The sequence below is a fragment of the Mesoplodon densirostris genome, chromosome 16, assembly GCF_025265405.1.
Source record: "Mesoplodon densirostris isolate mMesDen1 chromosome 16, mMesDen1 primary haplotype, whole genome shotgun sequence".
In the NCBI taxonomy this organism is placed as follows: Eukaryota; Metazoa; Chordata; class Mammalia; order Artiodactyla; family Ziphiidae; genus Mesoplodon; species Mesoplodon densirostris.
Window position 1 is genome coordinate 42,647,231 of NC_082676.1, and position 23,901 is coordinate 42,671,131.

Sequence of the window (23,901 nt, forward strand, 5' to 3'; positions counted from 1 at the left end):
CAGGAAAGAGCTCTTTGCAGGAGGTCCCTTTGTCTTACCACTAACTTTAAATCAGTCGCCCCCTCATCTCCGGGTCCTAGCACACCTTCCAAATCTTTTGATCACACAATACCTTGCCTAACTTGTTGGTTCTTTCTGTAGACCAAAGAAGTAGAAATGAAGAATAAGTAATTAACAGATGACCAGATCTCTTCCCCAGCTTCCCCTTCAGTGATCTCGTGAACAAACTGTGTGAACAAGAAAGCATCCAAAGAAAAATCACAGGAAGTGGACAAGCCCGCACACCATGGGGGATGGCAATGACTCTGACCCCCAGTCTCAATGATTAACTGAAATTATTTCCTTTTTTCCCTTTAAAAGCTTTCATGGCTGAGCAGACTCTAGAGAGATGGTTTCTGGGAGACACTGAGTCCACCTTCTCCCCAGATTTCCAGCATTCTGATTGAAAGCAACTTTCCTTTCTACCGACATTAATCTCTCTCACGAGTATTGATTTTTTGAGCATCAAGCAGCCAGACCTGAGTTCAGTATCGAGATTCGGTAGTGGGCAGAAGCAGGCAGATTCAGTCAGCCACAAGGATTTACCAGTTTTACAGACCAAGCCTAATAGAACAAGAGGACAGTGATGGTCACATGTGTATAGCTTGACTTGTCTGCTCCTAATTCATCCATGTTGTAGTCTCTTGGACCAAAGCATCTCCAGCACCTAAAACAGGGCCCAAAAGACACACTCAGTCCATGAAATGAAAATTCTCCTAAAGTCATCTTCCAAACAATTCATGGCACTGAGACTCAGGGTAAAATGACAAATGGTGGGAGTTGCAGGAATTGGCTGGAATCCAGAAAAGAATTCCCTTTCTGTTGTGGAATTTTTCAATTTTAACTCTTGTCAAACCTGTCCTTCTTTTGCTCACAGGCAAGGGCGCACGTAAACATGGCCCAAGTCTTGTTTCTCATAGCCTGGCAAATACAGCTGCCCTGGACTTGTTGCCTAGAGAAAGGTTGGTAGTCAGATGAAATTCAAGACAATGTGAGCCCAAGCCCCGCACTGAACTGTGCAGAGGAAAAGACACAGGTTTGGACTGGTTCACAGCCACTTGGGGGAAGCCCACGGAGCGACGCCCTCCTTCAGCTCACCAAATTCCTGCACACCTCCCTGCTGCATTGCTTCCTACTCCACTGTGCCTTCCTGATCATTGATTAAGGGCCTGGATATGAAGAAATTGTTCTCCACTGCAGCTGACATAAATATCCCATTATCAATAGAAAGTAATTTATTTGCTTAAAATTGCCAACTCTCTCATTTTGTTTTAATGTGCTGGTTCTCTATCAAATTAAGTCTGGACCTCTGAAAAGACTATTTGCAAACCTGGCACTGGCTCCAGTTTGAGAAATAAAACTGAAATCAGCTGAGGCAGACTGATCCTGCGCCAGCCCTCCAATATTACAAGGGCAGCTCAGGAAAGGGGGGAAATTGCTTTAGGAATTCTACCCAGACACTTAATCCTAAGACAGTCACAAAAGAATAAGCCAACTATCCCAGAACACACAGGTGCACACACATGCACATACAAATCATTCCAGATTTCTCTTAAAGAAGAGGTGACCTGTCTGGGAGTCAAGGAGAAGCGCTACGTCTGGTCATGTGGATTTTCCGATCATGGAGGCCAACAGTGGGATAAAGGCAACATTTCAATCCATGGAGAAAAAGAAAGATGGCTTCATATAGAGGGCTGTAATAATCAGCTGAGAACTTAGAAAATATTAAGTTACAACTATACATCACACCATCTACCCAAATCTACTTCTGAGAAATTAAAATATAGAGGGAATTAAAACAATAATAATTAGACAACAAAAGAAGTTCTTTCTAAAGAACTGAAGGCCAGGAATTCCCTGGCAGTCCAGTGGTTAGGACTTGGAACTTTCACTGCCGAGCGCCTGGATTCAGTCCCTGGTCGGGGAGCTAAGATCTTGCAAGCCGCTCGGTGCAGCCAAAAAAAACGAAAAAATAAAAAATAAATAAAGGACTGAAGGCAGATTGATACATAAAAAAGCCAATAACACAAAGAGACAACCTAGAAAGTAAGCCAAGATGAATTGACATATGGTGAACAAAGGGATTATAACTGGTATGTAAAAGGTTTTACTGGAATGCCCCAACAGAACAATGAAAAAAAAAACACAAACAGACTTGCCCTAAAAGGAAAAATACAGAGAGTCAAAAATCATATAAAATAGAATTCCACCTCACTATTAATTTTTTCACTTGTGGTACCTTTTACTATTAATTTTCCAGCACAAATGAGTAGAACCATAATACACCATGTTTTATCTGTCAGATTCATATCCAGATTTTTATCAATAAGGATTTGTTGGTGTCCACGACATGCCAGGTACGTTCTAGAAGCTAGAATGTGATAGGGACCACAACAAAGATCCCAGATCCCACATACTTGGATTCTAAGGGGTGGGGGAGACAGACAGAAAACAATAGGCCTTTCATAAAGTAACTAACACCACGCATAGGAAAGTGATAACAGAGTGGGGCGGGGGGCAGCACTGAGGAACCAGCGGGGGTCGGGCGGTGCAAGGAGCAGGTTCCAGAGTAAACACAGAGGGTGGGTAATTGAGCTGCAGCAAGAAGACGTTTGAGCAAAGACTTGAAAGGGCATAGCCATGGGCTTTCTGGGGAAGACTGTTCCAGACAGAGGGAACAGTCAGGGCTAAATCCCTAGGTGGTCATGTGCCTGGAGTGCTGGAGGGCTGCCAAGGGGGCCAAGTGACAGGGGTGGGGAGAAGGAGGGGGGCATAGTGGAGAGATGAGGGTGCGAAGGCCGATCACATAATGCCTTGTAAGGCCACTGTCGGCGCTTTGAATGAGGAGGGAGCCATGGCAGGTTGCTGAGCCAAGGAGTAACGTGGCCTCACTTGTGTGTTAAAAGGATGCCCCTGTCCAAAGAAGACATACAGGTGGCAAACAGGTACTTAAAAAGGGGCTCAACGTCACTAATCATCAGGGACATGCAAATCACAACCACAGCGAGGTATTACCTCACAGCTGTTAGAATGGCTCTTATCAAAACAACAAGAGATAACAAATGTTGGCGAGAATGTGAAGAAAGGGAACACTTGTGCACTGTTGGCGGGAATGTAAGTTGGTGCAGCCACTATGGAACACAGTATGGAGGTTCCTCAAAAAACTTAAAAATTGAACTACCATATGATATAGTAATCCCACTTCTGCGTATATATACAAAGAGAACAAAATCACTATCTTGAAAAGATATCTGCAACCCCATGTTCACTGCAGCATTAGTCACAATAGCCAAGATATGGAAACAACCTTGCATCCAACGATGGAAGAAAGGATAAAGAAAATGCGGCATGTATATACAATAGACTATAATTCAGCCATATAAAAGGAGTTGAGACAATTGCCAATTGAGATAACGTAGATGGACCTTGAGGGCATTATGCTAAGTGAAATAAGTCAGACAGAGAAAGGCAAACACTGTATGATCTCACTTAGATGTGGAATCTAAAAACAAACAAAACAACCAACCTGAACTCATAGATAAAGAGAACAAATTGTTGGTTGTCAGAGTCAGGTTGGAGTGGGGGGCATGGGTAAAGGTGGTCAAAAGGGACACATTTCTAATTATATAAAAATAACTCATGGGGTGTAATGTACAGCATGGTGACTATAGTTAATAACACTAAATTGCATATTTGAAAGTCGCTTAGAGAGTAGATCTTAAAAGTGATCATCACAAGGAAGAAAATTTTGTAACTATGGTGACGGATGTTATCTATACTTATTGTGGTGATCATTTCGCAATATACACAAATATCAAATCATTATGTTGTGCATCTGAAACTAATATAATGTTATGTACCAATTATACCTCAATTTTAAAAGAAGAATGCCTCTGGCTTCTGGGCTGATAACAGATTGTGAGGATAACATGGGAGCAGAGTGAAGATGCTGCAGTGGTCCAGGCGAGAGAGCAAGCCAGGAGGGAGAAGTGGTTCTGGATGGATTTGAAGGGTAAGTCTCCAGCAGGATGTCCTGAGAGATGGGGTATGGGATGGGAAAGGAGGGGAACGGGAGGTTTCTGGCTGCAGCAACTGGAAGTTCAGCAAGGCCCATTTGATGGTGTGCCCAGAATTAGCAAGATGAGAATGGTAAAAGCAACTCCGCACCCTGCTGGTGGGAGTGTGAACTGGCTGCCTCTGCAGGGCAACCAAGCAGCAAGTACCAAAAGCCTTAAGAATATGGACCTTGTTTGGACCCTAAATAGAGCAAGTCTTAAACGGACATTTTTGAGATACATAATAGAGAAATAAGCTGATTTAAGTTAGCTATACTGATGGTATTTTGGAGGAAATGATATACTGTTTGGGCTTTGCTTTAAAATACTCCAGGAAAAAACACAGGGGGCAGGGGCGACAGAATAAATACAATTGGTAAAATGTTGAAAAATCACTGAAGCCCAGTGGTGGCTACTCCAGGGCTTACACTAGCCTCTCTGTTTGTCAGTAAGATTGACAATTTCCATAATAGAACTGTTTTAAAGGTGTGTATACCTTTAGACCCAGCAATTCCATTTGTGGAAATTTATTCTAAAAAATGTTTTAGGATACTTATTTGTAAAGATTTATTTACAGAGTTACTTGTCACAGCCTTATTTTTAATAATAAAAGTGGGAAACCACAAGAAATAGATGTAATCTGTTTTGTTTCTATTTTTAAAATTTTTATTGGAGTATAGTTGACTTACAATTTTGTGTTAGTTTCAGATGTACAGCAAAGTGAATCAGTTATACATATACATATATCCACTTTTTTTGTTTTAGATTCTTTCCCCATATAAGCCATTACAGAGTATTGAGTTCCCCGTGTTATGCAGTAGGCCCTTATTAGTTATCTATATATAGTAGTGTGTATATGTCAGTCCCAATCTTCCAATTTATCTCTCCTCCTGCTTACCCCCTGGTAACCATAAGTTTGTTTTCTACATCTGCAACTCTATTTCTGTTTTGTAGATAAGTTCATTTGTACCCATTTTTTAGATTCCACATAAGCGATATCATATGATATTTGTCTTTCTCTTTCTGACTTACTTCACTCAGTATGACAATCTCTCTAGGCCCATCCATTTTGCAGCAAATGGCATTATTTCATTCTTTTTTATGGCTGAGTAATATTCCATTGTACCACATCTTCTTTATCCATTCCTCTGCTGATGGATCTTTAGGCTGCTTCCATGTCGTGGCTATTATGAATATTGTTGCAATGAACATTAAATACATTGCTTTATGCAATCTAATTTAATAAATGATAATAAGCAATTCTACTGAAAACAGTAGAAAGATCAGAAATTGGTCTGGATATGTACAGAAATTTAGTATATCACAAGAGTGACATTTCAAATAAAGGGAAAAGATGGATTTAATAAATAATTTTGGGACAAGTAAGTAGATATCTGGAAAAAATTTAAAATGAAACTATACTCCACACGTTATACCAAAATATATTCCAAAAGAACCAAAGATTAAATATGTAAGATGGAACCATAATTATAAGAGAAAAAAATGAGGAAATTTATTTTATAATCTGAATGGATAACGCTATACTTAGTAGGGAACAAACACCAAAAGCCATTAAATGAAAGACTGATAAATTCTAAGTAAAAATTTAAAACTTCCTCATGACAAAAATCACTGTAAACTAAGTCAAAAATCAGAAACAAAGTAAAAATATATGCAAGTTACATTACAAGCGAGGAGCCAATTCCTTCATATTTAAAAAGCTCCTGTATATCAATGAGGAAAAGGCCAGCAAAGCAAAAGAAAGATGCTCAAAGAATATGGGCAAACACTTAGTAGCTCCCAGGAAAGGAATTACAAATGGCTCTTAAAAATATAAAACAATGTTCAACCCAACTCAGAGTAAGAGAAATGCAAATTAAAATGTCATTTGTATATTTTCACCTGTGAGGCAAGTAAAGATCAAGAAAAGTGATAACACGCTGTGTGGATAAAGCTGTGAGGAAGCAGGCCCTCTGAAACTTTGGGGGTAGAAGTGTAAGTTAGTATAATCTCTTTGAAGTGCAAAATGTCAATGTCTATTCTATTAAAAATGCACACTTTAACTCAACAAACCTCTAGAAAAGTATCCTACAGCTCTAATCACACACATGTGGAATGAAGCATGAACCAGGCTATCAGTCACAGCTGTGATTACATATATATGTTTTAAAAGATCGGCTTTAACAACATTTAGGAATTATTGTTAATTGTGTTAGGTGTGATAATGGTATTTTTTAAAGTCATTTTAAAAATCTATACTAAAATAATTACAGGTGAAATGATAAAATGTCTGGGATTTGCTTTAAAATAATACAAGGAAGAGGAGAATTGGCAGATGGGATACAGATAAAACAAGCTTGGTCCCAAGTTAAAGCTGGGTGATGGGCCCACAGGTGTTCATTACACTTGAATTTTCCATGATAAAACATCAAAATTTTAAAAGATCATAATCAACTCAAGTGCCCATAAAAAGAAAACGGATTCAATAAATCAGAGTACACCCAAGCAATGGAAGAGTATACAGCCGTAAAAAGAGGAAGAATGCTCTTTAGATCCTGATGTGGAATGACCTGCAAGATGTATTGTGAAATGAAAAAAGCAAGATGCAGAAAGGTGTGCTTCAAATGCTACCATTTGTATAAAAAGAAGAAGGAAAAATGATGACACAAACTTGCTTGTAAATGTCCAGAATCACTCTCTGGATGAACATACAGGATTCAGGGAACCGTGGTTCCCGTGGGGGAGGGAACTAGGTGGGGAGGAAGGACAGGATAGAGGGACGCTTTCACTATATACACTTTTTTTTTTTTTTTTTTTTTTTTTTTTTTTTGCGGTATGCGGGCCTCTCACTGCTGTGGCCTCCCCCGTTGCGGAGCACAGGCTCCGGACGCGCAGGCTCCGGACGCGCAGGCTCAGCGGCCATGGCCCACGGGCCCAGCCGCTCCGCGGCATATGGGATCCTCCCAGACCGGGGCACGAACCCGTATCCCCTGCACCGGCAGGTGGACTCTCAACCACTTGCGCCACCAGGGAGGCCCTATATACACTTTTCTTCCTTTTGAAATGTGTACTACTAATGTATATATATTCAAATAAAAAATAAAATGTATGATTATTAAAATATGCACTAAATCATTAATAGTGGTTGTTGCTGAAGGTTAGGGTTATGGGTGATTATTATCCTTTTCCAAACATTCTACAAGGAACACGTATCTCTTAAGTAATTTGGGGGAGAGGCTGAGGTTATATTTGAAAAAGCAAAACCAGCAAACGACTTAATCAAAGAGCTTGTCTCAACCATCAAACAGAAGGTGACCCACGGACTCCCTGATGCCTGGTGCTGCCACTGCCCTCTTCCTTCCCCCACCGCCCCGTGCAGTGCTCTGAACATCCACAGGTCATAAGGGACCAGGCTGGGTGAGGACCTGATGCTGGGCGAGATCTGGCTCTGCCCTTAAAGCTCTCATGATGGGGCAGGCAGGGAGAGAGGCAGAAACGCAAACAGGAAATTACAGTGCAGTGTGATAAGTGCTATAATACCCACAACTTAAGAAAGCTGGGGGGCGGGGGTGGGTGTCATGGGAAGAAACTGATTCTTCAGTGGGGAAAATGCATAAGATCTTTAAAGATGGATGGTAATTGGATTCAAGATTATATGGTGATGATTCAATCTAGTGTCAATGATGCAACGGCTGACCCCATTTATTAACTGGCCTCCCTTGGTGACTCAGCAATAAAACAGTTCCTAATCATCTACATTAGTTCTCCAGTGCAGAGCTGAGCTAACTCTACTCATCATTCCTCTTCATGCTTTTTCACTTGGACCACGTATCAGAACAACAACCTTGCTCCATTCCCAGACTCCTCCTCTTCTAAGTGAACTCACTATCCTTAATCACTGCTTCTTGAACAGCTGTTATTTCCACTCCACTCATGAAACCCAACACATGGCCTCATTCTGGTCCTCGGCCTCACCCAACATTCTCCAACTCTGAAACCTTAAGCTCTAACTTTTCACTCTCATACCACGACCTCATAGTTTTCCAAAGGTCACTCTCACGAGGCTGCTCTTTTACCTTTCTAAGACCTTAATTCCTCAGCATTTCTCCAGACTGTCAGCCCGCCACTGTCTTCCTTTCCTGTTCAACCAAATTAGACAAGTTACCTAGAGCCCAATTCAATTCAACCACTCTCTTCCCAATACTCTTACCACCACCTCCTAATTTCCCGCTAGTCCTGTTCTGTGCAACCCAAGCAGCCTCCCCACCTCCATAGCCAGACACAATCCTTTCCCCATCGTCCTATTCAAGATCTTCATCATTCTCCTCAAGCTCCCAATTCCACTTCCTAAAGCCATCCTCAAACTCTCAGTAAATAATGTGGTCCTACAGTTGCTCTTCAGAAAAGAAAGGGGTCATCAGTCCAGGATGGTTTTAATTTTTCACCCCTTTTCCCCTGTAAACTTACCTACTACAAAATACATTATCATTCCCTCTCTTGTTTTAGACAAGAGGTATCCCATTCCATCTGTGTTGGCCTCATCTAATGGGACTCCTCAGAGTCTCTTGACCTCATCCCTCTCCCAAACTTTTGGCCACTTGCTTTGCTGTAGCTGTTGCCACCATGGTGACTCAAGTCAGAGTCCTTTCGGACCATGTGACCCCAAGGCCTGAGGCCAAGGCCAGGGTCTCTCACTCCCCTACAGTTTCTACGTTTGGATAGAGCAATACACAGTGTATGCAATCCAGCCTCCAAGTGGTGGACAAATGGGTTTGATGACACACTCCAGAAGAACAAGTGTATTTACTTCCTGAAAATTCAATTTTAACCAATTAGAAAGAAAAGAAAGGAGAGAGCTAGGAAATAAACCTCCTCTCTATTCCTCTCTCCAATGGACTGTCCCCAAACAGTGTTTCTCTTCAGCTGATCTGGAGTCATCCTGCATAGCTGAGACCTCATGAAAAGATGGTCAACCTAGCAATGCATCCCTTGGTGTTCACTTTCCATCCTTCTTTCTCTCACTACTCTTTTCCCTTTCTTGCTGCCCTGGGTTTGCACCTCCTCAAAGACATTAGCACTTAACCCTTGCCTCAGGCTCTGCCTTCCAGAGCTAACCTGCCATGCAGATTATGAATTCCATTACTTCCTTCTTGTCCAGAGACTTTGAACTTTAGTTATACCCTCACTTCTATACAGAAAAGCCTAGGGAATGATATGAGCAAAACTTTATAATCCCACAACCAAACTGTATCAAATCTTAACACTTTGCCATGTTGGTTTAAATTTTTTAGAAAAAGAAAACGAAGTTAGACATCACAAATACAAGTGAAGTTCTTGTATCTCTCTCCTTGTTCCTATTTCTTCCATGGCCCAGATATAATCACTGTCTTGGTTTTGGTATTTGTCATTCCCATTTATGTTTTCTAAAAATCTTTATTTCTTACAAACTGTTTCAAACATGAGTCCAAAAAAGAGAATAATATAATAAACATGTGTTTACTTAACACAGCCTTATCAGGTCTTTACATTATACCATGTTTACTTCAGAGCTTTTTTAAAAAATAGCTTCATTGAAGTATAATTTACATACAATAGTTTGAAACCCCTCCCTATAGATCACCTCCTTATTTCATTTCTCTCTTTTCAACCCAATGATTTCAATACTTATTGTCACCTTGGACTTTTTCATCTTTATTCTGAATATATATGCATTTGTGTGTGTGTGTGTGCGCGCACGTTTGTATGTCTGTGGTGGGTATGCATACATAATATCATGGATACACACACAGATACACATGTTGATTCATATAACTCTAGTTTATTTTGACTATTGTATAGTATTCCATCTCCAGTTGATTGGCATATAAGTTGCTGAAATGTTTTTATATGCAAGGTATCCCCACAATGAATATTCTTGCATACTGTGTAGACAGTGCCTCTCTCTTAGCAGCTGCACAGCAAATTACAGGCTGGAGGCCAGGAAATAATTATGCTCAAATATGCTGGACATGCTTCTGCTTTGTGTGCCAACTCTGTTTCTGATAACATTCTGTATCCCTGCCTAATGAATGAAGGGCCTTAGCATGTGGGAGGAATCTCTTCCATGTCGGCCACCAGGAAGGCTGAAGCATTAAGTACATTTGATGGACACTGTGCAATTACTAAAAATAATGTAGATTCTTAGTGACATAGAAAATGTTCATAATTTATTGTCAAATGGAAAAATTTCTAAACTTTATGTGTTATGTGATCATCATATTGAACGGTGAGATTATACCAGAAAGATCCAGGAATCAGCCTGAAGGAGCTATTAGTAACATCAGAATAAACACTGACAGAAAGAGATGATGATCTATTAAATAAAACAGGAATTGATGAGTTAATTCTGATACAAATGAATGAATGAATAAATGTGGGTAAGAAAAGGCTCTTGCTTATAGCATAATGCCAATAAGTCTAGAAGCAATGATGGACTTAGAAAAATCATCATTTGGTAACCACCACAATAATAATTGATTCAGGCAAGAATCACTAATGGATACTAAAACCAGTGGGTGAAAGTTTAATGAGGATCATATATATAGTTTCCAAGTATTTCCCCCCCAATACTTATTAATTATGAAGGGGGAAAGAGTCACTTTACAGTGAGAAGCCTGGCAGACTCTATCTTAATTCAGTGATCAAAGTTAATATCACCAGTAATGGGACAAATCATCATTATGTGTCACCTGATCAGTTGCCATGAGAAGGACACATTATCATCACCTCTGTGATATTTCTGCCAAAGCTGCACAACTTAAATCTAACCACAAGGAAACATCAGACAAACCCAACATGAAGGGCATGTTACAAAGTAATGGGCTGGGGCTTCCCTGGTGGCGCAGTGGTTGAGAGTCCGCCTGCTGATGCAGGGGACACGGGTTCGTGCCCTGGTCCGGGAAGATCCCACATGCCGCGGAGCGGCTAGGCTCGTGAGCCATGGCCACTGAGCCTGCGTGTCCGGAGCCTGTGCTCCGCAACGGGAGAGGCCACAACAGTGAGAGGCCCGTGTAACACAAAAAAAAAAAAAAAAAAAAAAAGTAATGGGCCTATAACCTTCAAAGATGACCAGGTGGTGAAAGTAAGATAACAAAACAAGACACAAAGCCTGAGGAACCTTTCAAGACTGGAGAAAACTGAAAAGACATCACAGAAAAATGCTAAATATGATCCTGGATTGCATGATTTAGCTATAAAGAGCAGTACTAGGATAAGTGGGAAATTTTGAATGGAGACTATCAATTAGGTGATGGTATTATACTATGTTTCCTGATTCTGATGATTATATCGTGGTTATGCAGGAAAGTGAAAAATATGCACAGAGAATTCAAGACTCATTGGGACATCATATCTGCTGCTGACTCTAAAAACTGTATAGATTTGGGAGGGAGAGAGAATGATAAAGTAAATGTATTCAAATGTCATCAATCAGGGAACCTGCGTAAAGGACAAACAGGAGTTCACTGTACTATTCTTGAAATTTTCCTCTTGATTTGAAATTATATAAAATAAAACAGTAAAAAAAAGACTATGTGATGTCAATTGTATTACATCCATATGATAGAATTTGCACACAATCAAAAAGCACATTTACTAAGCAACATAAGAAAGCCTATTTTCTTAAAAAAATTCGGATAAAAACTTATATAAGCAATAATGATTTTAACTGTAAAAACATGCCTAGGGATAAAAAGGGAAGAAATACAACCGAATGTAAAGGTGAATGATTGTGGAATGGCAATATTCCAGATGCTTGCAGGCAGTTGGGAGTGGTCGTTATACTTTCCTTTATTTACAAACGTATCCACGTGTCTAATTTTTATGAGAACAAAATGAAATTAAAAACAAAACCAAAAGCCATGAATGAACTGAGGGCTTGAGTACAAACACTCTCCCCCTTCTGGGGTCCGTTTTTCTGGGACTATCTGAAATCTCAAAGGGGAGATCACAAAACTCAAGGCATCTGTTCTTATACCTGATTCCTCCGGAAACTCTTTTTTTCCCCCCAACTTGTATTCATCAGTTCAGCCGTGAGAAGCCAGCCAGCCACAGACACTGCCGTTCGATGGGCTTGCGAGGCGCATATTTTAGCACAGGCTGACATCTGAGATAGCTAATCTTCAAAGAGGGCGCCTGCCATCCCATTCAACAACATAAAAAGCAATTTGTTTAGGGGGAGAAAAGCCATTTCAACATTAAAACTGGTTCACGACAATATGCCTGATAAAAAAGACAGCAGGTAAGGGAACTGTTGGCAACCCCATCTCCCCGCCTGCATCCTCCCCCTTTTACTCATCATCTTTTCTCTCGGATGTGTCACCTGGAATGGAAAATGAAGGTCTCACGATGGAGAAACAAGTTGGGACTTTTTTTTAACTCTAGAGCAGTGAATCAGGACTGTTCACACATTCTATTTAAAACAAAAAACAAAAAACACCCTACAAAACACTTCATTATTCTGCTCTTTCCCCCTGAACACATTCTAAAGGTTTCAATGTCATTATCCACAATTCAACCTCAAAAATACCCCCTCAACCCTTTGCCTGCTTGGTGACTGTACCTCCACCATGAAGAATAGTGGGGCTAAAGCAGCACATCAAACCAGGTTTGCTTGGCATCAAATTCCTCACTACCACCCACCTACTCATTCATTCAGCAAGTATTTACAGGGCTGCTGTCCAATGCCAGGCCAGAGCCCACTGCGATGGAGAAGGGAATATCCCCCCTGTTTGGTGTGCCAGGCTCTTGCCAATCTGGGCCTCTCCCCACATCTCAGCATCCCCCACCCCACCACACGCCAGGTACCTCTTTTGTTTTTTAATTTTTATTTTAATTTTTGTTTTTTTAACATCTTTATTGGAGTATAATTACTTTACAATGGTGTGTTAGTTTTTGCTGTGTAACAAAGTGAATCAGCTATACATGTACATATGTCCCCATGTCTCCTTCCTCTTGCATCTCCGTCCTTCCCACCCTCCCTATCCCACCCCTCTAGGTGGTCACAAAGCACCGAGCTGATCTCCCTGTGCTATGCGGCTGCTTCCCACTAGCTATCTGTTTTACATTTGGTAGTGTATATATATGTCCATGCCACTCTCTCACTTCGTCCCAGCTTCCCCTTTCCCCTCCCCGTGTCCTCAAGTCCATTTTCTGCGTCTGCGTCTTTATTCCTGTCCTGCAAAAAAAATTGGTTCTGAAGAACCTAGGGGCAGATACCGTTTTTTGCTGTATCAGGACCAGACCTTTTTTTTAAGGCCATGGGCTATTTTGCTACTCAGAATACCCTCTTCCCTTTGTCTTCCGCAAATGACGAATACCTATTTAATCTTTAGCATTTATAGCCGAAGTCAGGTTTCCTACCAAGGGCTCCTTGGGAAGGGAGAGGAGAGCTCTGACTCCCCCTGGAATCCTGTGGACGATTCCACCAGAGTAGCTAGGAAGTGCGCTCAGAAGTGCCCCGGGCCACAGCCCCGCCTCACCCCTGTACCTCCTGCAGGGACAGGGACTGCCCACAGGCTTTGCACAGGTGGCAGTACTGGGAGACCTGCTCAGAGGAAATCTTGGTGAGGGCATTTCCCCCTGCCATTTGTCAAAGGAGGTTAGACAAAGCAAGAAGCCCCCTCAGGGGTGACACCCCAGCCCTGCAGGTGGGATGCCATCAGTCTGGGACCAGCCAGCTCTGCCCAGAGAAGGAGCTCAGGGCACTGAAGGCCAACCACCTGCCAGATGGCACTTCTTGGCACATGTCCCAGTGAAATATTGTCTCTAATAAACTGTTCCTGTAGCTACTGGTCCTCCATCTGTTTCCCCCACGCAGAGGAGCTCAATAACTGTCTGTCAATGGCAGAATAAATGAATGAACGGGGACAGCACTGGGTAGATCTTTAGTGGCGGAAGCTGGCCCTGCACACAGATAATAGGGTGGCCTCGGCAGGGTCCCGGAAGCTGCATGGGGCATCCCAGGTGGCAGGCTGTTGGAGCTCACGGACTTACAGGACAGGCTAGAATGTTGCTTTGCCTCTCTGCACACAGACTCCTGGGAGAAGAAGGGAGGGTGTGTCGGGGCCGAGCACCACTGCCCGTCCCAGGGCACTGGGGCCTTGCCCTGCAGCCCTATGGCAGCGGTCGCCAGCTGAGAGGAAGCAGGTAGCACCATTCTGAATCTCCTGACAAGGGAGGGTAGAGGACACCCACCTCCCAGTGGGGATCATGGCAGAGTCACGCTAGAGCAGCCCCAGGGACTGAGCCTGACCTGGCACCATACTGTTCAACTGACCCAAGGCCACAGTCACTGGCTCCAGCCTCTCTGCTTCCTGGGAAGGGTGACAACAATCATTCAGTGGGAATGTCAATTTCCCTGTCAACTTCTCCCTTCCACTAACAGGCCCAGGGAGGGGAAGGCCCAGTGTTAAAGCTTCCTCCAGCTTCTAGGCACTGCAAAAGGGTTACAAGGACAGACAGTACCTACATTTTGTTTAGTAGATCTTCCCGAATCTGTTACCTATGCAAGATGGAGCCCAAGTTCCAATCAGGTTGGGAGGGCCCCAATTATTTGAACAATTAAGTAAAGGGAACTGAGGTACTGAACACTTTTTCTGCTTTAGGGATACACCCAGTTTCTGGGATGGAAGAAGCCAGGCAAGGTCCCCATTCTCATAAAACTTATATTCTAGTGGGTAAGACAGATGACTCACAAACAAAAAGGAAGCTTCAGACAGTGGCAAGGGCTATAAAAAATAGAATAAAACATGCAGTGTGTGGAGGTGACTGGGAGGGTGAGAGGCCCTCCCTGAAGACAAAGCATTAGGGCTGAGACCCAAATAGAAAAAGGAGCCGGCCACGCAGAAAGCTAGTGGGAAAGCAACCCAGGCAGGGGAGCAGCCAACACAAAGATCCTGAGAGGGTGAGCTGGACACTGAGAGAACAGAGGGAACGTGTGTGGACTGGAGCACAGTGAGTGGGGCTCAGAGTGGCCATGTTCAGGCCTCTCCCTCTATCAGCTGTATGCTCTTGGGCAAGTTACTTCCTTCTCTGTGACTCAGTTTCTTATATTTATAACATGAGAATAATACTAACATCAACCCTGTAGGTTGTAAGGATTCAATGATATAAGACATGTAATGTATGTCTGTCAGGCACAGAGTAGATAATAAAATTAGTTGTGATGATGATGATGATGATGGGTAAGAAGAAGATGATGACGAAGAAAATGATGATGATGACAATGATGGGAAAGATGATGATGATTATGGGGAAGAAGGAGAAGATGATATGATTATGATGATATGATGATGATATAATTATGGGGAAGAAGAAGATGATGATGGCGACAATGATGATGATGACAATGACAGGGAAGATGATGCTGATAGGTAAGATGATGATGATTCCATGTTATCATCAAGGGTCTCCAATGTTTCTATCACTGAGGCCCTCCCCAGTGACAGAAACATGCTGCACTATCTATCAAGCAGACCCTACTCTCACCCTTGGCCCACACTGCCTTCTGGTCGTTAGCATTTTCCTGGTTGGATTCTCACAAGCTCATCACTGCTTGTAAGACTCTGTATCCATTTGCTAGGGTTGCTATAACAATGTACCACAGACTGGGTGGCTTAAACAAGAGAAGTTTATGGTCTCACAGTTCTGGAAGCTGGAAGTCTGAGATCAAGGCACCAGCAGGGTTGGTTCCTCCTAAGGCCATGAGGGAGAATCTGTCCCCTGCCCCTCTCCCCTAGCTTCTGGTGCTGTGCTGGCAGTCTTTAGGGTTGCTTGGCTTGTGCATCTCTGCCTCCATCTTCACATGAGGATGTGCTTGACTTTGTCCAAATTTCCCCTTTTTATAAGGACACCAGTCATATTGGATTAGGGCCCACCTGAATGTCCTCATTTTAACTTGATTACCTCTGTAATGACCCTATCTCCAAATAAGGTCACATTCTGAGGTACCAGGGAGTTAGGACATCAACATACCTTTTTGGGGGGGACACAATTTGACCCATAACAGACCCACAGCTCACATTTGGAATTCTGCTATCAGCACTGCCTCAAATGTGCAGGTCCCCCATCCAGTGCCACCCCCACTCCCACATCCAATTCTCAGACACATGTTTCAGACCAGCCAGAGAACATGCTGAATGTGACTGAAAGACCAGCCAGGTACCTGGACCCGCGTTCCTGCCCAGCAGATATACATTCTTTCCAAATCCAAAGCTGTGATGGGAATGCATCAGCCTCCCTGCCTCCCCTATGGGAGGCCACATGTTCCCCATGAAGAAAAACAGGATGTTCTGCTGATGCCAGGTGACTGTGACTTTAAGACAGTCGCTATCACATTTGCCACCCATCTCTGTAGATGTGATTTCCTATGGGAGTCCCACTGAGCCAAGGTCTTCATGAAGCTGCACCCTGCGTGGTCCAAGAGAGTAACACATGGAAGACAACCTTACAGGGGCACTTCAATCCATCCAATGCCCCATCAACATCCAGTGCATAATGACAGGGTCGGACACAAGCTATCTCCCTGCCAAGAAGCACTCAGGAACCACAGGTGCAGGAGTCCAGAAGCCCAGCCATAGGAACAACTCAGAGAAGTCCATGGTTATGTTCCAGGAAGCAGAAATCTGAGATGCCACCAAGGCAAGCACAGGATTCCTTGAAGGAAGCCTGGTCCTCAGGAAAATTCTGGTCCTCAGACTCAATTGCCTGCCACCAGCCAAGGGAGAGGGACTCGGACAGGTCTGGAGAGTTTGCAAGTTTTTCGTAGGGCTCTGAATGTGATGGAAGCTTTCCCCAGGCTATGGACAAGTTCCCCTAGGCTGTGCATAAGATGACTCAGGTCTTCCCAAGCTGAGCAAGGTTATCTGAGGTCACCCTGTGGGGGAGAGGTATAATAAGCATAAACAACTCCCAGTAAGGCACAGTTTGTCCCCAAAACGGCCCTGGTCACTTGGACAAATAAACCCAAATACACAGCTGTTTTCTCAGAGCCTGAAGCTATGTCCCTTCATAGCTGAGTATAAATCAAGACTCCCACCAGAAGAGGATAAAAACTCAGGGCTTGCACTAGGCTCCCCAGGCAAGCAGATCGAATCACTTTCCCTACAAATCAGTCTCAGATGGTGACTGTTAAGACTGACACTTCTTGCTTACAGATCGAAATTCGCTTCCAAGAAGTATATTTAAGGATCTGCCTTTAACACCTCTGGGCTGCCGTGGTCTCACCAGCCAGTGTGACACCTACATGTGGGGTCCTCCACCAGGAAATATGCCCACTGTGCCAACAGGAGAGGCCCTGTCTGCACCCTGTCCTTTGGGAACCTCTGGGGTGGGGGTGGGGGTGGCTGGATCTTGGTCAGAAATTGTTTGCCTGCTGCCAGTGCTGGCTTTCCAGACAGTGTCAGACAAGAGGCTCTCTCAGGATAGGGAGGACTCTGCGGTCCCCTGGGCCTGTGGCTTCCATCATGGGACATCATCTCGGCAGATTCTGCTGCTCCAGAGCACTCTGCCTGGTGTCAGTCTGGGAGCCGGTCCTGGCTAACCCAGGCTTTGGTGTCCCGAATCCACTCTCACAGTGTCTGGCTCTCTTGAGATCAGGCTTTCCTGTTTCCTGGGCAGCCTAAACCACTAACAGTTCACATCCCAGCACAGTGGAGTGGACTTAGCCAGAAGTAACTTTTCTGTGACTTAGACATTAGGATGGAGGTCCCTAGGAATAGGTCCTAGGATGAGATGCCCCTGGAATGGTATTAGAAGCATCCTTTGAACAGTATATATAGCATCAGGCTGGACCAGAGAAAGCTGGGGTAGGAAGATATAAAATGGTTTTAACTCTTAGAAAGACGAAATCATGGATAGGGGACCAGACACAGAGTTTCCTTTACTAAGGAAAGCAGTGGCAGGGGGAGGGGAGGGGAATGCTACCAGATTGCCTTGGCCAAACAGAACTTCCTTTCTACCCTAATTCTCAACGCTCTCATACTTTTCTGATGACCAGCCCAGAGGGGTTACACTTGCCCTCAGTGGGACTGACTAAACGAGTTCAGTGAAAAACCCTCAAACACCCCAAGTTATTCTGTGAAGCCCTGGATGACAGGGCTGGATGACAGGGCTGGATGACAGGGCTGGATGACAGGGCTGGATGACAGAAGCACAAGGTAAGTTCACATGGAGATCAGCTTGAGGACACCCATACTGCACTCTGTTATTTGCAAAGGGCACTGTGATCCCAGGAAATGAATGGCCTGAAGAATCTTTGCCCTTTCTGCATGGATATACATAATTGCAGAGGGCCTGTGTTATAGACTGAACTGCATCCCACCCCCACCCCCAGATTCATATGTTAAAGCCCTAACCCCAATGTATTTAGAGATAGGGTCTTTAAGGAGGTTATTACGACTAAATGAGGTCATAAGGGTGGGGCCCTAATCCAACAGGACTGGTGTCCCTATAAGAAGAAGAGACACCAGCATGCTCTCTCTTTCTGTGCTCACATAGAGGAAAGGCCAGGACACAGCAAGAAGGTGCCGTCTGCAAGCTAAGAAGAGAGCCCTCACCAGACACCGACACTGCTGGTACCTTGAACTTGGACTTCCAGCCTCCAGAACTGTGAGAAAATACATTTCTGTTCTTTAAGCCACTCAGTCTGTGGTACTGTATTATGGTGGCCCAAGCTGACGAATACAGCCTCACTTTGGGTTCAAAAAATGAATACCCCCCATTTGGCCAGACACAAACCCTTTGTACTAGGGCTCCTGCAACACCAAGGTAGGGACAATATATCCATTTCCTATTTCTGCTGTAACAAATGATCATAAACTTGGTGGCTTAAAGCAACACAAATTTATTCTCTTACAGTTCTGGAGGTCAGAGGTTTGAAATGAGTCTTCCAGGGCTGAAACCAAGGTACTGGCAAGGGATGGTTCCTTTTGGAGTCTCCAGGGGAGAAGCCTTGCCTTTTCCAGCTTCTAGAGGATACTCACGGCCCCTTCCCACCTTCAAAGTTGGCTATGTGGCATCTTCTTTTTTCTCTGAGCCCCAGCCTCCCTCTTCCAAGGGCCCTTGTGATTACATTGGACCTACCCAGATAATCCAGGAGAACCTCTTAATCACAACTGCAAAGTCCCTTTTGCCATAAGGTAACATATTTATAGGTCCTAGGGTCAGGAGGCGAATACTTTTGGGGAGGCCATTATTCAGCCTACCACAGCAACAGCTGGCCTATAGGCATTTTCTGGGATTCTCCAAAAGAAGCCAAAGCCCAGGGGAGCAGAGGCCTGTGAAGTCACCAGGGTCTAGCAGTGGGTCTCTGTGTTTATTTGCAGGGCAGGGCATCAGTTTACCGGCCAGTGGTTGATCATTTCCTAGGGAAATCAGGGACAGGGGCACTGTAGGCAAAACAGCGTGGATAGGCCAGAACTGGCTGCTCCTCTAGAGAGGACCCCCATGTGCGGGAGGCCAGGAAGAGCCCCCTGTGTCCTCAGGCTGTGCTGCAGGAGATGCTCCCTAGCAGCATCATGGGCAGTTGGACACAAAGAACCAAGACCCAGGCCACCAAGCTTGCCTAAAGCGACACATTGACAGGCCAGGAAGTGCCAGTTCTGCAACCGGAAGCCAGCAGAGAGCCAGCCTGTAGGAAGAGGCCCAAGTGCTTCCCTTTGTGCCATAGTGATGGCCTTCTGGAAAAGGGTTCGGTATAGCTCAGGCCGGGTAAACCAACATATGGAGACAGGCCCACCCCCATACAGACACAGGTGCCCTACCAAGCAGAGTGTCCTCTCTGTGACATGACCCTTCACTCTAACCATCCCTGGTGGGAGTCCTCTGGGCAGTAGTTCCTACTAACGCACCTCAGGATGAGGGAATTAAACATCATGACCCCGTCTGGCACAATGACCCTGCCCTTGACGTACAGAGCCTCAGAGCCTCCAAGGCATGGACTTTAAACCACACAGCATTTGATGAATGCCTAAGTCTGTGAGGGGCTGTGCAGGGCGTGAGGGGACCCCAGGATTACCGAGACACAGCCTCTGACCACAGAGGGGGTGATCATCGCGGATGAGACGGATATTCACAGGATGCTGATGGGAAAGATAGAATAACACCCTAATTTCCTAATAAACACTGGCAGGATGAACAAACAAATGTACTGAGCCCACCTGTCCCAGTGGGAGAGCTTGACTGATGATCTGGGGACGAGGTTCAGAGCTAATTCATTTGTTCATTTACCCATTCGGCAAATATTTGTCAAACGCATGGCGTGCCAAGTACTGGACTCGACAAAGATATACAAAGATGAATTAGGCAAGGCTCTTGTCCTCAAGAAACTCCTGATCTAGGGAGATAAACAAGCACCTAAAAAACGTCAATGTGGGTTGATAAAAACAGCGATAAATACATGTAAGAACGTAGTAGATATACAGAAAAGAGTGATTGGCTTTGGGGGGTGTCTATATTTTCAATTATTCAATCAGCCACTCATACAACAAATAGTTCTTGAGCGCCAACCATATACCAGGCACTCTGCTGGGCACTGGGCATACAGTGGTGACAGGACACACAATCCCTAACCACAAAGAACTTAAGTTTCACTCTATGAAATACCCAGAACTGGCACATTCATGGCGACAGCAAGTAGACTGGTAGTTGCCTAGGACTGGGAGGACTGGAAAAAAATGGGGAGTAGCTGCTAATGGGTATGCGTATTTGAGGGGAGTGATAAAAATGCTCTAAAGTTGATGGTAATGATGATTGCACAACTCTATGATTGAACTGTACTTTTTAAACAGGTGGATGTTTTGAATGCGAATACTATCTCAATAAAGCGGATTTTTCTTTTAATGATGGTGGTAGAGAAACACAATTAAGCAGTCACAATAGCATGTGATGACTTCTAGGATGGAGAAGTCCAGGGTGCCTCGGGAGATACTTAGGCACTTCCAACAACGTCTAGTGAGAGAAACGTCTGAGAGATTTCCTGGAAAAGGTGGCATTGAAATTGATATTTGTTTCTAGGGAAGGACTTAGTCAAGCAAAGTGAGAAGCTAAAATAGTTCTAGGCGGACAGAGGGAAGCATGGGAGGGAAGAAAGCTCGTGGCGTATCTGAAAAACTGAAGTTCCGGAAAGCTGGAGAAGAGGGGAGATGCAGGGAGGAGTGGGGAGAGGTGAAAACACAGGCACAGACCATTTCACGAAAAACCTTACAGACAATTTCCAGAAGATGTGACCTCATCTCAGAGGCAAAGGGAACCCATTTGAAGGTTTTAAAAGGGGACTGAGGGAATCAGGTGTGCATTTTAGTCATTCAGCCAACAAACATCTAATGATAGTACCTTTGAGGTTGGAGGCCCTAGTCTAGGGCATAAAGCTGGGAACAGAACAAACAAGGTCTCTTCCCTCATGCAGTTTACATAATTATGAGAGATATTGAGAATAAACAAGCAAGCAAAGAAACTAACCAGGTAACTGTACACTTGGAAAGACCCCTCTGGTATCAGGAACAGGAGAGAGTGGATTGAAGCGGAGTAAGACTAGAAACAGAGAGAATGAGTAGGAGGCTCTGGCCATCATCCGTGGGAAAGGTGAATGTGTATGTGTCAGACCCTACTGGATGTTTCCCTGAAATAACATTCCCTCTATCTACACCACCCCTCCCATCCCAATCTTCCTCCTGGAGAGCAGAAACTGCCTTCCACTCTACCTGCTAAACATGCCAGAAACTCACTTCTCCTGCCTTCTTTAACTAGAGCATGGACAAGCGACCCAGTGATGACCACTGGGACCTGAGAGTAAGTCTGCAGAGGGACATCTTAGGAAGGTCTTCCTTGTGCATAAAAAGTGACATACAAGCAGCACGGGTCCCTCCTCTTTGCTTGATATGGTTGTGTCTACAAATGATGCTGAGAGCTGTCACACTCATCTTGTGACCCCAAGGGGATAACATCGTTGATACATTAAGCGTAGTGGAGTAGAAAGTTTGAAAGCACTTGCATCTCGACGATGCTTATAATTCACTAAATTAGCCCTGGAACTGTCCTAACTCTTACTTCTTACTATGTGAGATTTACAGAGAAACAAACACGAAGCCTTGTAGAGATTGAGCTGCTTTTTGTTGGGTATTCTATTTACTGCAACCCAAAACAGTGCAATGCTAGGATGCTGGCAGTGGAAGTTTAAAGAAGTGGGCAGGTGCAAAAAAATATTTAGAAGGAAAAAAAACAGGGCTTGGTGATTAATTATTAGTAGAGAAACATATGTCCCTGAAGTTTGTGACTCTGACCGCTTGCAAGTAGACTGTAATTGGCTGTGTCAGGGAACCCAGGAAGAAGAGCAGATGTGGACAATGTGGAAGTTCCTATGAGATGTCCAAGTGAAGGCTGAATGAGAATTGGCAGAGAGGCATGGGCAACCAACCCAAATAAGTCCAACAGACCTTCCCCCATCCAGTCATCTGCGTTATAAATTACACAATGACAACAGAATAGAACATGGTTCTTCTGCTGAGCAAGAGATGAGGCCACCATCAAATTATGACCTCCCTCTGAGTTCTCATGAAGGACATGGGGAAAAGAAGGCATAAGTCAAAATCATCAGCATTAAGGAGAACTTTACTTTTTTTCTTTTTTTTTTAACATCTTTATTGGATTATAGTCGCTTTACAATGTTGTGTTAGTTTCCGCTGCACAACAAAGTGAATCAACTCTACGTATACATATACCCCCTCCCTCTTGAGCCTGCCTCCTACCCTCCCCATCCCACCCCTCTATGTCGTCACAAAGCACCGAGCTGATCTCCCTGTGCTGTACAGCAGCTTCTCACTAGCTATACATGTCGTAGTGTATATAATGTCAATGCTACTCTCTCAGTTCGTCCCAGCCTCCCCCTCCCAGCTGGTGTCCACAAGTCCGTTCTCTATGTCTGTGTCTCTATTCCTGCTCTGCCACTAGGTTCATCAGAACCATTTTTCTAGACTCCACATATATGTGTTAATATATGGTATTTGTTTCTCTCTTTCTGACTTACTTCACTCTGTATGACAGACTCTAGGTCCATCCACAATACTACAAATGACTCAAGGAGCACTTTATTTTTATGCAGTGCTACAGTTAGCCTTTGATGCTTAGTAGTTGCCCAATATGGACATTTTTGGATCCATTCCAACACTGATAAATAATAGGATATATCCATGGATGTAAAGCATTGTTATCACAAGGGGATTTGTCTCACTTCCCTATAGCCTGAGACGCCAAGGACCAGCAGGGGCATGATGCTGATGGCAAATCTCTGACTGGAGAGAGAAAGCAGCATCTCTGCTCAGGCAGAACCAGTGCTAGACTGACCTCACACCCATTCCCACACCCTCCTTCCATACCGCCTCACCACACAGCCAGGAGAAGCAGGATATCCACCTTCCCAGCCTCCTCTCCATGTGGGCTAACCGCGAAACCCAGTTGTGGTCGAAGAAATTTAAGGAGATGCTGGCAAGGGGCTTCTGAAACAGGTTTTGCTTTTCTGACAAAAAAGACAGACACATGGCCACTTTCCATCTTCCTTCACCTTGCTTTCTACAAAGTCAAGTCACTATGCCTAGAGCTCATCTTGTGACCAGGAGGAGTCAAGCAGGAAAATGAAAGAAGGACATAAGGTGGGTGGAGGAGAAGGACAGACAGAGGCCTGAATGGTATCATGGATCAGTCGAACCCAAGTTGGTGACTTTTTGCCCCCAGATTTCCCATATTAGGAAAAATGCCTCCTATTTGTTCAAGCCAC

General features: G+C 44.0%; 1 protein-coding gene across 1 annotated transcript in view; it reads right to left on the reverse strand.

The window, feature by feature from the left end:
• Positions 1 to 23,901, reverse strand: part of CALN1 (calneuron 1) — a 445,907-nt gene that overhangs the window by 236,791 nt on the left and 185,215 nt on the right. The window lies entirely within an intron of this gene.